The 14,389-nt window shown below is 35.7% G+C and overlaps 1 protein-coding gene across 1 annotated transcript in view; it reads right to left on the bottom strand.

Annotated features, from left to right (window-relative positions):
- Positions 1-14,389, bottom strand: part of tnr (tenascin R (restrictin, janusin)) — a 178,658-nt gene that overhangs the window by 130,898 nt on the left and 33,371 nt on the right.

Raw genomic sequence — 14,389 nt, 5'->3', positions numbered from 1 at the left:
GGAGATAAACGTTAAGCTCTGGCAGACGCCCCCAAACCACCTTTTGATGCTCAGTGTCGTTTGGTTTAAAGAGGCAGGTCCTTTGGTTTAAAGGGTCATAAAAGCATAACAACACTTGCACGTTGGTTATGTAAATGTGGGCATGTTAAAAACAGAAATGAATAGAATAGAAAAGCATTACATCTAGTCACAAATCCCTTCTGTGCTTGCAGTCTTAGAGAAGGCTTTCATAGTTAGACAAAGTCTCTGTAGTTTGCTGAAGAACACATAATTAGGCACTATTTTTGTTCTGCTTATAAATGCTTCTTTTGAGGAAGAAATTACCAGAGGTTGTTTTGTATCTAATAAGCAATGTCTTTCATTTCACAAGCAGAGTGCAAAACCATCCTTCACTGAACAGCTGCTCAAAAACTTCTCTTTTCTACGGAATATATTATTGGTAAACACCATGGATTAGTGCAAAATAAAGTAAAGATTACAAAAGACATAAAACAATGATAATTTGGATACCATATGCAGAGTTGTGCAGCCCAATTAGTTTGTTTGGAGACAGTCTACAACTAAGGAGAATGCATATACATGCAGTGCTGATGATTAATAGGAAATGCTTATTCTACAATAAATCACTCCATGACCTGTGTAATCTACTCATTAGCCAAAGATTGTAATTTTTTATGTATTGATTAACTGACAGTATGAATAATTATTTTTTTATACAGATAACAATGTTATCATTTGAGCAATCCATTAGTGGTGGGGAGTTTTCACAGGTTTGTTCTGTAGGTTACATGTTATGCCAGTAGGCGGTGACAAGTGATTGTCTTTATGAGTGAATTTTTGAGTCATTCATTTAGCTGGTTCGTTCAAACAAGCCGATTCATTCAGGAATGAAACACGTTTGTCTTTATGAGTGAGTCATTGAATCATTCATTCAACCAATTCATTCAAAAGTGCTGATTTATTCAGGAATAAAACAACACTACTGTGTGTTGATGAACTATTTGGATCAAAAACAGACTAAATATAAGTGACTCAGTATTAACCTGTTGTTTATTAAAACTTGAGCAATATTACACTCACAGTTGTGTTGTTTTTATTATAGGTCGACCGATATTGGATTTTACCGATACCAATAACTAGGTTGGACCACACTGGCCGATACCAATTAATCGACCGATAGTTTTAAAAATGGATACTGAATGGAAAATTAATAGTGCTCTACTATTTTTTTTAAAAGTAGCCTACTGAACCATACTTTGTAAATGAATAAAAATATTAATATTAATTATATATTGATCATTACAGTTAATGGTAACAAAAAGCAACTAAAAGTTTTACAATATATCAGTAAATGTTGAAATTAACACACTCTAACAAGGAAAAATATCTCTACTCTACAGCTTTTATCAATCTTAATGTTACAAATGGACTTATATTGTAAAGTGTTACTATTACATCAACAATCAAAGATGGCCATCTTTAAATATCTGCACAATACCACAGTATTGAAATTGCATACATATGGATATTCTGTACTTTCACAATTAACTGTCTCTATTGTGGACTCAACCCGGTAAAAAACTATCGGCATGGATTTTTGCTGATAACCGATAGTTCCGCCAATCAACCATCGGTGCCGATTAATCGGCTAAACCGATACATCGGTCGACCTCTAGTTTTTATGATTATCAAGGCTGCAAATGACCATGCTCATGTGAATATTGCTAATAATTCTCAGTCGATTGTCTAGTACTGTTTAATCGTAAATCATTTTATTACACTTAATTGTATTTGAATAATCTGTCACCTTGAACTAGAAAAAGCAGACTGAGGCAGAATGTCACATATTCACAGATCTTTGGTGTGAAAGCAGAGGAAATCAATGACACTTTTTTAAGTGAAGGGTGACCCTCAAGGCAGGACAGATCTATAGACAGCACATTAGTCCTCTGTGATGACAGACGTGAGTTTGAATGATTAATGGTGCATGTGGATGAAATAAAGACTTATTGATGTGACCTTTGAATGCAGGAATCAGCTGGGCTTCTTTTTCCATACCATCATTGTCCTTGCCGGGAGAATAGAATAGTGTAGAATTATGGCACAGATGTCATGTACATGTAGAAATATCTCTGAATATTATTCAGAGAGTGAAACAGTGTTTTAAAGGGGTAGTTTACCCAAAAATAAAATTCTATTATTAATTACTCACCGTCATGTCGTTCCAAACCCGTAAGAACTTTGTTCATCTTCAGAACATAATTTAAGATATTTTTGATAAAATCCAAAAGCTTTCTGACCCTGCATAATGTAATTACCACCTTCGAGGGCCAGAAAGGTAGTCCATGTGACATCAGTGGTTCAACCGTAATGTTATGAAGTAACAAGAATGCTTTTTGTGCAAAAAGAAAACTATTTTAACAATGTCGTTACTACCTTTCTGGACCTTGAACTTGGTAGTTGCGTTGCTATCTTTCCAGGGTCAGAAAGCTCTCGGATTTAATCAAAAATATCTTAATTTGTGCTCCGAAGATGAACAAAGGTCTTACGGGTTTGGAACAACATGAGGGTGAGTAATTAATGACAGAATTGTTACCCTTTAATTAACGTGTTTATATTAATTTTGGAACGTAAAGTTAAATGAGAAAAATCTAGATCTAATAATTAAAGAAATAATTAAATATAAAGGGAGAGTGAGAATAGTCACTTTTTTCACTTCAGTGAATATTTATTATTTTTTTTATAGACATACTATATAATCTTGACTATAAAGAAGCAGATAAATTGTCACCGTTATCGTTCAGGAAAAAAAAAACTGACAGAAAATATATTTGACTCACAACTGTGTGTGGTTATTTGTTTAAAATTTTCACATTTTTCCTGTACAGAAAAACAACTGAATTGTGAAACAAACACAGCAATTAATAAATTGTAAGAGAAAAAAAAAGTAAGTGACAACTTGCCCCAATACAAAATAGCAACATGCATTTTTACTGTAACTATAATGCAAAACCACTGCTACAGAAAACACTACTTTGTGTAAGGTTTGACTTCAAACCTTACAGTTGTAAAATACAGTCCTTGTGAACTTTAATCTGACAATTAGCTCCAGTCTCCTTAAATAGATCTCACATAAATGTCTTAATATAACACTGTGCACTCCAAGGAATTGATAATATACTGCGCACATTCTAGATCTGATCATTTAATTATAACTAAGCCTTTTAACTTCATTTCAAGGTCTCAGTTTATTTTCATAATCATGTATAGGTTTCATATGAGTACTTAATCTAAGTGATGAATTTTAAAAAGATTGCTAATTAGTCATCTTAATAGTTCAGATAATGACTCCATACACTGCATACTAACAGCTATTCTAGAAAACGAAATACTATGATTTTTGCTGATGGAATTTTAATGAGTAACAGTATCTACCTTTTGCCTCATCAGTGAAAATGCTTACACTGACAGCATACGCTGTCTTACCACAGATTTAATGTGTCATTATGGCACAGGCGTGTATATCATGTTGTAAGACTCTCAAGAGAAGCTCATTCAAACAAACACAGATGCTTCCATCTGTTAAGCTCATATTTACCACTCTGTCCCAATTCCTCTCTCTCTTCTGTGTGGGCAGTCTAGGTTAGTATTGATCGGGATGCTCCTACCACATTTATCTAACTCTCTGCCACTGTCCGCCCCGCTACAGCTCAAGGACCCAAACGCTCGGGGGTCCTAGGATTTTTTGAATAGCTCTACATGGTGTTTTTTTTTTTTTTCTTGGTGAGATACTGATGATCCACTTAAGTGGTAATATAAACAAAATATGTTCTCTGTCTCTCTCTATACATGTTTTTCTATGCAGACTATTTAACGTAAAGGAAAAGCAGGAAATGTCAGAACTGTTTAAAGGTCATGTAAGCGGTGTCTGAAATGGCACTTATACTTCATTTAATCATTTATCTAATGCCTTTGTCCTCTAGATCTCCTTCTGCCCACTGTGCATGTTGTATAATAAGCCAGGCAGATTCAGAGAAGACCCTTATGGGAATCTAATGGGCCTTTTCTGTTTCTCTCAAACATCCATATGTATAATTGATTTCAAGCTAAACAGCCCTGCTGTATATGGATACAGGATATAGGAAAGATTTCACACAAGAGTAAAATGAGCGTTTAACCCATCTTGTGTTTTGTCTTCAGTAAAGCTAAACTGCACCTTCGTAGACAAAAAAAGTGTTTCTTCATATTTATATCCTTTATATAGACCTGTATCATTTAGCATTAAAATAAATATTATTATTACAACCACTATGAAAGCACTGAACTGAAGCAATTTATTTTAAAATATGCTAAAATAATAATATTTTTAATAACAATATTACTGTTTTACTGTACATTTAATCAAATTACCCCAGCCTTAATAAGCATGAGACATTTCATTCATTCAAAAAAATCAAATCAAATAAAAATACCATACACTCTTAAAAATAAAGGTGCTTCACAATGCCATAGAAGAACCTTTTTGTCTAAATGCTTCAATAAAGAACCTTTGACATCTGAAGAACTTTTCTGTCTCACAAAAGGTTCTTTGTGGTGAAAGAAGGTTCTTCAGATTATAAAAAAGGTAAGCAAGAACTGGTTCTTAAAGAACCTTTGACTGAATGGTTCTTTGTGGAACCATTTGAAGCACCTTTATTTTTAAGAGTGTAAACTTTTGAGCAGTATATATCTCAAAGTGTCATTTAAACATTTTTTTTTAAATTAAAGAAACTTAATGTTTCATGCTGTGAAAGCCCATTTCTGCCACTGAATAAAAAAGGTTATTGTTACTGTTTATCTCACAATTCTGACTTTTTTCTAAGAATTGTGAGATATAAACTTGCAATTGTGAGTTATAAAGTCAGAATTGTGAGACTCGTAATTCTGACTTTATTTTCTCAGAATTTGCATAATATAAACTGATATAAACAACTGTGAGAAATAAGGTCAACATTTCAAGATAAAAACGCACAATTTCGAGATAAAAACAAAAAAAGTTTTTATCTCAATTCTGAGAAAAAAAGTCAGTATTGTTGGATATAAACTTGCAATTATGACTTTTTTTCTCAAAATTGTGAGATATAAACCTGCAATTGTAAGTTATAAAGTCAGTATTTCAAGATATAAACATTGTTCTAAGAATTCTGTAATATAAACTGATACAAACAATTTAGTGAAATAAAGTTATAAAGTCCAATTTTAAGGGAAAAAACGACATGTTCTCAGATGTGCGTGTTTACAGTATATCTCACAATTCTGACTTAATAACTCACAGTTGCATGTTATAAAGTCAGAATTGCAAGATAAAAACAATTTTGAGGGAAAAAATTACAATTGTGAGATATAAATTCAAAATTCTGTGAAATTAAGTCACAATTGCAAGATATAAATTCTCAAATTTATAGCACACAATTTTGACTTCATTTCTCAGGATTGAATTCAATTTTGCGCGCGATTTGGCGTAGCTTGTCAGTGCTTTACGGCTCTGTGTATTACTTGCCGCTCCAGCTGAACGCACGTGATGGAGCTTTACTACTAATCAACGTACCGGCTTCATTGACTAAACGCGCCTCACGACATCGTGCGATTAATCGTGCAGCCCTACTGAATACATACATTTCTTGGTACAGACCCACCAGAAATGCCCACGGCTGAGCTGTCATCTCTGCCCTAAAAACAATGGTTCTTCAACAAAAGATGAACAACAAGTAGGCAAACCATCTCTCTCAGCTGTTGCTGCCTGATGTCTCCCTGGTGTTTTTGCTTATCTTTAGCTTTCGTTTGTTCCTTATCCTCTGTGATTCAAAACACTCTTTCTCTATAGTTGCATCCGCCTCAGGAAGGTTTAGTTACATTCAGCTTCTAAACACAGTTACAGTCATATCAGTAATAGCGACATGGCTGAATTCCCAAACCGTAATTTGACAGTAACACATATTTAATAAGTAAAACCACTCTTCCGCAAATAATTAATGAGAAAATCCGCATCCTTCATTAATCTCAGTCAACTTGAAAAACAAAGCCTTGGTCTTTGATCCATATTAATATTATGAGTTTTCTGCTGAACCAATCTTAAGAAATTAAATCCCCACTTCACCAAAGTAAGCTTAGAAATTTTATCATTTTTTTTGCAAGGAGAAGGATGTTGTGTTTTGCTTCAGAAGAGCTATGATTTATTGCAAAGCTGAAAACTGGGCTAGATAAGAAGAGGAAGGTTTTATACAAATGTGTTTGCGGACACATTGACCCACAGTTCCTCGGATCCCCATAGTGTGTGTTGCTGATTAGTGATGGCTGAGAAGTAGGAGTGCGCTTTCATAGTTCCTGCATCTCAGAAGACCAAGCAGGGAATTTGTACTCTGAGTTTTATTAAAAAACCTCTTCTGCTCAAAGAGGATATAGCAAAAACGCCAAATTCACGTTTGATAGGATAATCCCAAGGTACTCCATCATGGGTGAGACATGCATCAGTTCTCCTTTGAAAGTCGGAGGCGAGGCGTCTGCTACACTCCTCAGACAGCGTGAATCCCATGAGTACCTCAAAACGACCATGTTACACTCTTTTTTCAGATGAAAGGCTTTCGCTCGACAAAGTAAAATTCATCTTAAAACTTTTTAAACGATTTTCTCATTCAAAAACAAGCAACAAAAAGTGTCAGCTGTTATCACAGTCAGCAAATTGGTCAACAAAACTCATTTTAGTAGATCTACACTTACCTCATTAGGCAAGCTTAACATTCTGACTGAAGATTTTCTTTCAGATTCTTTCTTTTTCCCTGGCAGGGTTGTGTAAAACAGTTTGAATGGAATGCCTTCATAGCAAACAGGATCCAGTTCAGATTTGTACGTGAATGGAATTGAAGTTAATTCAAATTCAAATGTAGTTTTTATACCGTAACTGTACTTTTCAAGACAATCTTTGAATGCTGGCTTGAAAAAGCCATGTCTAAAAGCCTTTGAAGTTTGATAGATAGCTAATGGTATTGGAAAAGTTCAAATGAAACTAGACAGGCAAAGTTTGCCAAAACGAAATATGATAGCATTTCTATAGTGTGTTTACACTTGTTTTTTTCTTGGATAGACAGAATTGATATTTTTACATTAACAATGTAATCAATATTCTATTTATTCTATTTAAGTATGAATTTAAGTATGTTTTTAAATTTTACATTTATTCCAAAATAACAACTCAAGGCAGTAACAATTTAAACAATATATTCTTCTGTTCAGCTATTCTTTTTAAATAGTTAACTTTTAGCTATTTTAGAATTTTTTTTGGATCATCAGTCATCAAAACTCAGTAAATATTGGTCAGAGATTTACTTAAAATTTCACCAAGCTGACTACTCACTAAAAACTCCCATTGATTGTGTTTCATGCCATTCTAAGTAACAAAGCGGTTATATCTAAGTGTATGAGTTCTTTACTTACTTTTTAAAATTAATCTTCCATTTAGTGCCATTATATTGTTCATTCAGACTGATTCGCGAACGCACACAAACATGAGGGCCTCAAGAACCAATCACAGCTGATCAAACCCATTCATATCCAGTCATATCGCAGTGGAGGCATTGCCTTCTCTCACGTGTCTTTCCCTCATTCATTCTTAATTACAGTCCTGGCGGATTGCATCGGCTGAAGGGAATCAACAACTCCCATGATTCCACACTCAATCACAGCGTCATCAAACTACGCCTTTGGTTCTTTGTTTGTTTTGAATATGCATCCTCTAGTGGCAAAAACTTACATATTGTGCCTTTAAGGTTAAAATTTGTGCTATTGGTGTTGTTTTATTTTTGAACTGCAATTTTTTTTTCCTCCAAAATTTTGAGGATGTTCTGTCTCAGATTCATACATGTATACTCTACATGCTACATAGCCGGGTGTAACTAATTCAGTTCACATTCAACTTACTGAATTGAAAGGGAGCCAGTTCTGCAGTTGTGAATTTTGCACAACCCTGGTAAAGGATTCTAGCAGTGAGAGCCTTGGTTTGAATTCAGATTTGGGCTAGGACGTTCACTCCGGGAAGGAACAATGGGTCCTGCTACAATAATGTGATTTAGTGATGGCTGGACTGTGTATATTTATTTCCCAGGCCTCTTTGTCATCGGCGGATGTGGCTGACCTTGTGTACGAACCAGTATCAGTGAGCACAGTCTTTATTTCCAAGCCTGAGAGAAAAGTGTGCTCACTGGTCACCTTTGTAACCTTGTTCCAAATGAACACGTTCTTTCCTAGAGGGAGCTTTCTTTTAACTCTTTCACACCTTAAAATGAGAGTATCTGGGTTATGCGTACAGGTAAAACTGTTCAAAAATGATGTGAATAAATCACCAGACAGATCTATTGATTAACTGTTAGATCTCATGCTAGCAAGGTCAGCAAGGAATCTTGAGGGTGGCATTTGATGACCAGCTCAGATTCACAGAAACATCTCAGCAAAACAGACCAAAAGCTGCATACACACAGAAAATCCAAGCCTAAATGAAAAACATTGATTTCTTGTATACACGGCAGAGGCTAAAGCAGTGTTAGACCCTCCAGCAAAGCAGATTTTGGATGTCTCTCTTATCTAACACACCAGATTTAACACATCAGCTCATTAGCAATGTATTTCATGACCTGAATTGGGTGCGTCAGATTAGTGAGACATCTAAAATGTGAAAAAATAGTTGGCCCATGTAAAATCAGTGCTTTATACTGAGCATGCGTCAGCTGTCAACTGAACGAACGTGCGGTCGGTAAGTGATTATTTTAATATGGCTGTCACCCAATTACCTGCTATGTCACCTAGTTAATATTCATGAGCCAGGCTGACAAGCTATGAAATGTGTCCTCAACTTTTCAATCATTCTTATGATCCCTGACGGCTGTGAACCCTCCGGGGTTGCCCACCATTCAGAATTTTCAGAATTTAGAATGACGGCTGGATGGATGGATGGATGGAATGCATTACCTGTGTTGAATTTATTTGAACTGCATTCAGAACTGTCATTCCAATTTAACTTCCCAAGTGGTTTGGCCAATTCAAATTCCAATTGGCAAAGTGAAAGTGAGTCGCGTCTTCAATTCTGAATTTTGCACAACCTTGGATCCCTCCTAACCTGATGTAAAGCCACTTCTCTGCCAACAACGCTGCAGCCAAGAATACAACTTCTCCAAATGATGATCAGGTGCTGTCTGTGGCTGAGATTAGCAAGACATTGCAAAAAGTCACCCTATGAAAATGTATTGGCCCAGATGGAATCCCTGGCAGGGTGCTGAGAGAATACCTTAGTAAGCTGTTTGATGTCCTCTCAGATATATTCAACACCCCGCAAACACTGGCTACTGTGCTTACATTTCAAAACTACAATCATCTTTGTGCCAAAGAAGTCAGTGTTAACATCTCTTAATGATGACTGTTGCCTTGAACTCACACTCGTCGTAATGAAGTGTTTTAAACGACTGGTCATGACCCAAATTAAGGCCTCCATCCCACCCACACTAGATTGCTTACAGTCAGAACCAGTCTACTGTGCATACCATAACATCTACCTCCCACTTAGTTATTACCCGGCTGCACAATAAAAAGACTGATGTTAGAACACTCGCTGAGTTCAGCGTTTAACACTATCATATCACTGACACTAATTGGCAAACTCTCTGTATGCAGATAAAGCACCAGCCATGAGACTTTACAGACTGCTTTTGAGTGACATGTAAAAACAGACCTAAGATATGAGCTTTAACTTGAGATGGAAATGAGAGCAATATATATGCATACACAGTGCCTTGCGAAAGTATTCATACCTCTTAGTTGTTTTCACGTTTTACTGTTTTAAATGACCTTTCTTCCCACATCAATCTATACTCCATGCAGCATAATGAAAAAGCAAAAACAGTATTGTCACAACTTCTTAAATTTATTAAAAATAAAAAAACTGAGATAAGTACATTGCATAAGTATTCATACCCTTAACTCAGAACTTAGCTCAAGCAAATTTACAGCCTCAAGTCTTTTTGGGTATGATGCAACAAGATTTGGACATCAACATTTGGCAATTATCTGCCATTCTTCGCCTCACTTCTTCACCTCTCAAGCTCTGTCAGCTTAGATGGGTTCTGGCAGACATTTTCAGGTTTCTCCAGAAATGGTTGATTTGGTTCATGCACAGGCTCTGGCTGGGACACTCAGTGACATTCAGAGTTGTCTATCAGCCACTCTTGCTGTATGCTTAGCGTCATTATCCTGTTGGAAGGTGAACCTTCTGCCCAGTCTGAGGTTCTGGGTTTTCATTAAGGCTATCTCAATATTTTGGTGCACTGAGCTTTTCTTGTACTCTGATGAGTCCCTCAGTTCCTGCCACTGAAAAACAGCCCCACAGCATGAGGCTACTACCAGCACGCTTTACTTTTGGGATGGTACTCTGCGGGTGATGAGCAGTGCCTGGTTTTCTTCAAGCATGATGCTTAGAATTGAGGTTCATCAGACCACAGAATCTTGTTTCTCACAGTCTAAGGGGCCTTTAGATGCTTCTTTGCAAATTCCAAGTGTATTTTCATGTGTCTTCACTGAGGAGAGGATTGAGTCTTGCCACACCACCATAAACCCCAAATCGGTGGAGTGTTGCAGTGATGTTTGTCCTTCTGTCAGTTTCTCCCATCTGCATATTTGATGATGGAGCTCAGCTAGAGTGACCACCAGGTTCTTGGTCACCACCCTAGCCAAGTTTTTTCAGAACTCTTCCCCAGATGTGTGGCTTGATGCAATTCTGTCTGTGAGCTCTACAGGCAGGTTTTTGTTTGTTTGTTTGTTTTTAACTCAGGTTTTCTGAGTGCTCTGATATGCATTTCCAGCTGAGCTCCTGAGCATTCATATTGCAAGGGTACGAATACTTATGCAATGGAATCATTTAAGTTTTTTTTTTTTTTTTTTTTATAAATTTGCAAAAATGTTGCATGGAGTTTAGACTGATGTGGAAAACAAAGTAATTTAAAGCAGTTTAACATAAGGCAGCAACAAAATGTGAAAAAGAGTATGAAAAGGAGTATGAATACTTTTGCAAGGCACTGTATATTCTATATTTTACACACAAGGTTTTCCTCCACATTTAAATATATGAATGTAGGCATAATGTGCATAAAAAAGGTTTAAAATTTATGTTTATACCAAAATGCCCACTCAGATAACAGGTTAATGAAATTACATGCTTAAGAGTGTTGCCACTGATATTGCATATTGTACCACTGTGTTCCTATATACTAGAGTGACATATACTTAATGCAGCAAATGGAGTTTATAGAGTTAAAGTTTATTATTACCTATTAAAAGGAGTATTCAGATGGCTAACCACAGTGCTGTTTTAGCAAATATGCAGAGAGATCACATAATCATACATTTTTAAGGGGGGCTGACAGCTTAATAGCAGATTTTAGGGCAGATGAGATAAAAGAAGCCTGTCTAAATAGCGTCTAGCAAATGCCACGTCTGTACAATGGCAAAGGCTCAGAATAATCCAGATCTATGGGTTTGTGGAGAAAGTCATTCTGACCTGCAGAAGCACTGTTATAAAGGTCCTTCATCACCTGACCATGTCTAGTTTCTTCATACACACACACATATTTACCTCTCAGGTTTTCTATTTCTAGAACTAACCAGGCTATCAATCCTTCCATAAGATGATTAAACAATGCTGCCATTTCTTAATTTGCATGTATTTTTGTGCACTATTTTTACGGCCGTCATTCCATTAAAAATGTTAAGCAAATTAAGTACATGATATGCCAATTAAAATGTCAAATTAATCACATATTTCAAAGAAAACAGGGCTTTTGCAATATTTCAGAGAATAATAAGTAATTACTGTATGTTGTAGTGTTCTGTGGCATTGCATGCAGTTAAAGTATGAATCATTGTGTGTGTTTTTTTTTTCTCACATTAATTTAACATGTTCAGTTGACGGCTCTACTATTTATTTAATTTCAATTCTGACATTCTGCAAAGTTTTATATTCTCTTGAGAGAATGTAGGAAAGAAATTACCAAAAAACAACTTGGACTTTTTATATACACCAGTTGTACTGAGCCTTTGAAGCAGAAGTAACTCGACATGATCAGAATGTGACAGCAGATTACACTGTTGAATTACGAGAGCAGCTTTGAGAGATTTGGACTTGTTAAACCCCACTTTGCTCTTAAACTTGTGCATCTGAGTGTGAATTTCTGTAGTTTAACCTCAGCCTGATTGACATGATTATAGGCTCTGTTTAATAACAGCAGAAGTTTCTGTTCCATCCGTTTGATTTTGAACAAACTGATTGGCATTCAATGCACTAAAGAAAGAAGCCGACTCTCTCTCTCTCTCTTTCTCTCTCTCTCTCTCTCTCTCTCTCTCACTCACTGTACTGTGCAGACCAGTGCACTTAAATATACATGGAAGAAAAGCCTCCAAAAAGATCAGGTGAAGTTATGCAGGGAAAATATGAATGGAAAGGAATCTTTAACTGCTTTATAATAGAGTGGGCATTAAAGCCTTGAGTGCATTACATTAATTGGGCAGTTCTCAGAGACCACAAACACACTGTGAAAAATGAAAAACTGAAGGAAAGCCAATAATATAGCAAACACACCAGCAACTGTTGCCTTTTAGTTTATGGAAGCCTTGTAATTAATCAGTGTTCACGAGGGTGAGGATAATATTTATGCAGCCAAAATGTCACAGTTACTTTGAGGCACTGAATTTAATTCAGCTGAGATTCAGCCAGGGCGCTCACGCAGTATAAATACAAATCTAGCCCTGGGCGACTTCAAAATTATGTTAATAAAATGTGAAATATGGCTGTGATATTTCCTCCCAGTTTTGACAAGGAGGTATTTTTCTTTGGCAAAGATTGGCTTTATGGGGTTTATGGAGTGAATTCTAAAACTCCGTCATAACTCAGCGCTCATTACTTCGCTAATGAACACAAGCTTTTTGAACTGTTGTATGTAAGTGAAATGTCAGCATTTCTCAGCGCTCCAGACTAAAAATATTACTACAGAGATATATAGCTCTTAAAACGAAACATTTCGGAGCCAAAAGACTATTTAAGTTGCTAAATTACATAATCACTCAATAAAGATACTATTTCAGAAAAGCTTTGTTTGTTACGTGCATAGTTTTCTACTTTAGCTTCTAACAGTGACAATTTAGTATTGAATGCCATGCTTTAAATTATTATGTGTGTGTGTGTCTGACCTGTGCTGGCAAAATGAGTCACAATGAGCAGATTTTCAAAAAATGAGTTATTGTTTCATATTCTGTATTTAAAAAAACCTTCAAAATGATGTATGATATGTTGGTATCAGACATAAAATGACTGAGCTACACCTGTTTGAAGTCGATGGAGTGAGCAAAGTCAATTCTGAGAAAAATCTAGTTTTCCGAAGTTTTCTGAACGTCACCTAGCAACCATACTTTAAAATCTCTGGTAATACCACCAAATTCGGCACACCAAGTCAAAACCTATATCTATAGGAATAATGCATGTTTAACTTTCTTTTCTATAATACCATAATGCACCATGTTTTGACAAATCACAGAAGTTATTGCGACTAGAGGTGTAAATCTTCACTTGCCTCATAATTCAATTGGATTCAGAGGATAATGATCTGATAATAAAATGATTCTCAATGCATCTTGTCCTCAAATTCTTTTATTAATAACAATTACTATATTATTCAAAAGACTTATTTTTGTTGTTTCATCTTTGTTATTAAAAATAAGAACAAAGATACAAATAAGCAGTAGAATCATTGGATCTTTTATTGTTTGATTAACATTAATGAGACAGATGACCTACATATTAAGACTACTGTAATGCACGGATCTAATATGATGTTACACATCAGATGCTTTTCCCCAACAGTTAACAAACAGTTCACTTAAAGGAGAAATTCACTTCCAGAACAAAAATTTACAGGTAATTTACTCACCCCCTCAACATCCAAGGTGTTCGTGTCTTTTTTTTTCTTCAGTCGATAAGAAATTATGTTTCTTGAGGGAAAAAAATCCAAGAATTATCTTCATATAATGAACTTTAATGGTGACCTCAAGTTTGAACTTCCAAAATGTAGTTTAAATGCAGCTTTAAATTGCTCTAAATGATCCCAACCGAGGAAGAAGGGTCTTATCTAGCAAAACGATATAAATTGTCAATTTTTTTTGAAAATGTCCAATTGTTTCGCTAGATGAGACCCTTCGTTCTCGGCTGGGGTCGTTTAGAGCAGTTTGAAGCTGCATTTAAACTACATTTTGGAAGTTCAAACTTGGGGGCACCATTGACGTCCACTATATAGAGAACACTCCTGAAATGTTTTCCTCAAAA

This window comes from Labeo rohita, chromosome 2 (assembly GCF_022985175.1).
Source record: "Labeo rohita strain BAU-BD-2019 chromosome 2, IGBB_LRoh.1.0, whole genome shotgun sequence".
NCBI classification, from domain to species: domain Eukaryota; kingdom Metazoa; phylum Chordata; class Actinopteri; order Cypriniformes; family Cyprinidae; genus Labeo; species Labeo rohita.
This window is presented reverse-complemented; position numbering and strand designations above follow the sequence as displayed.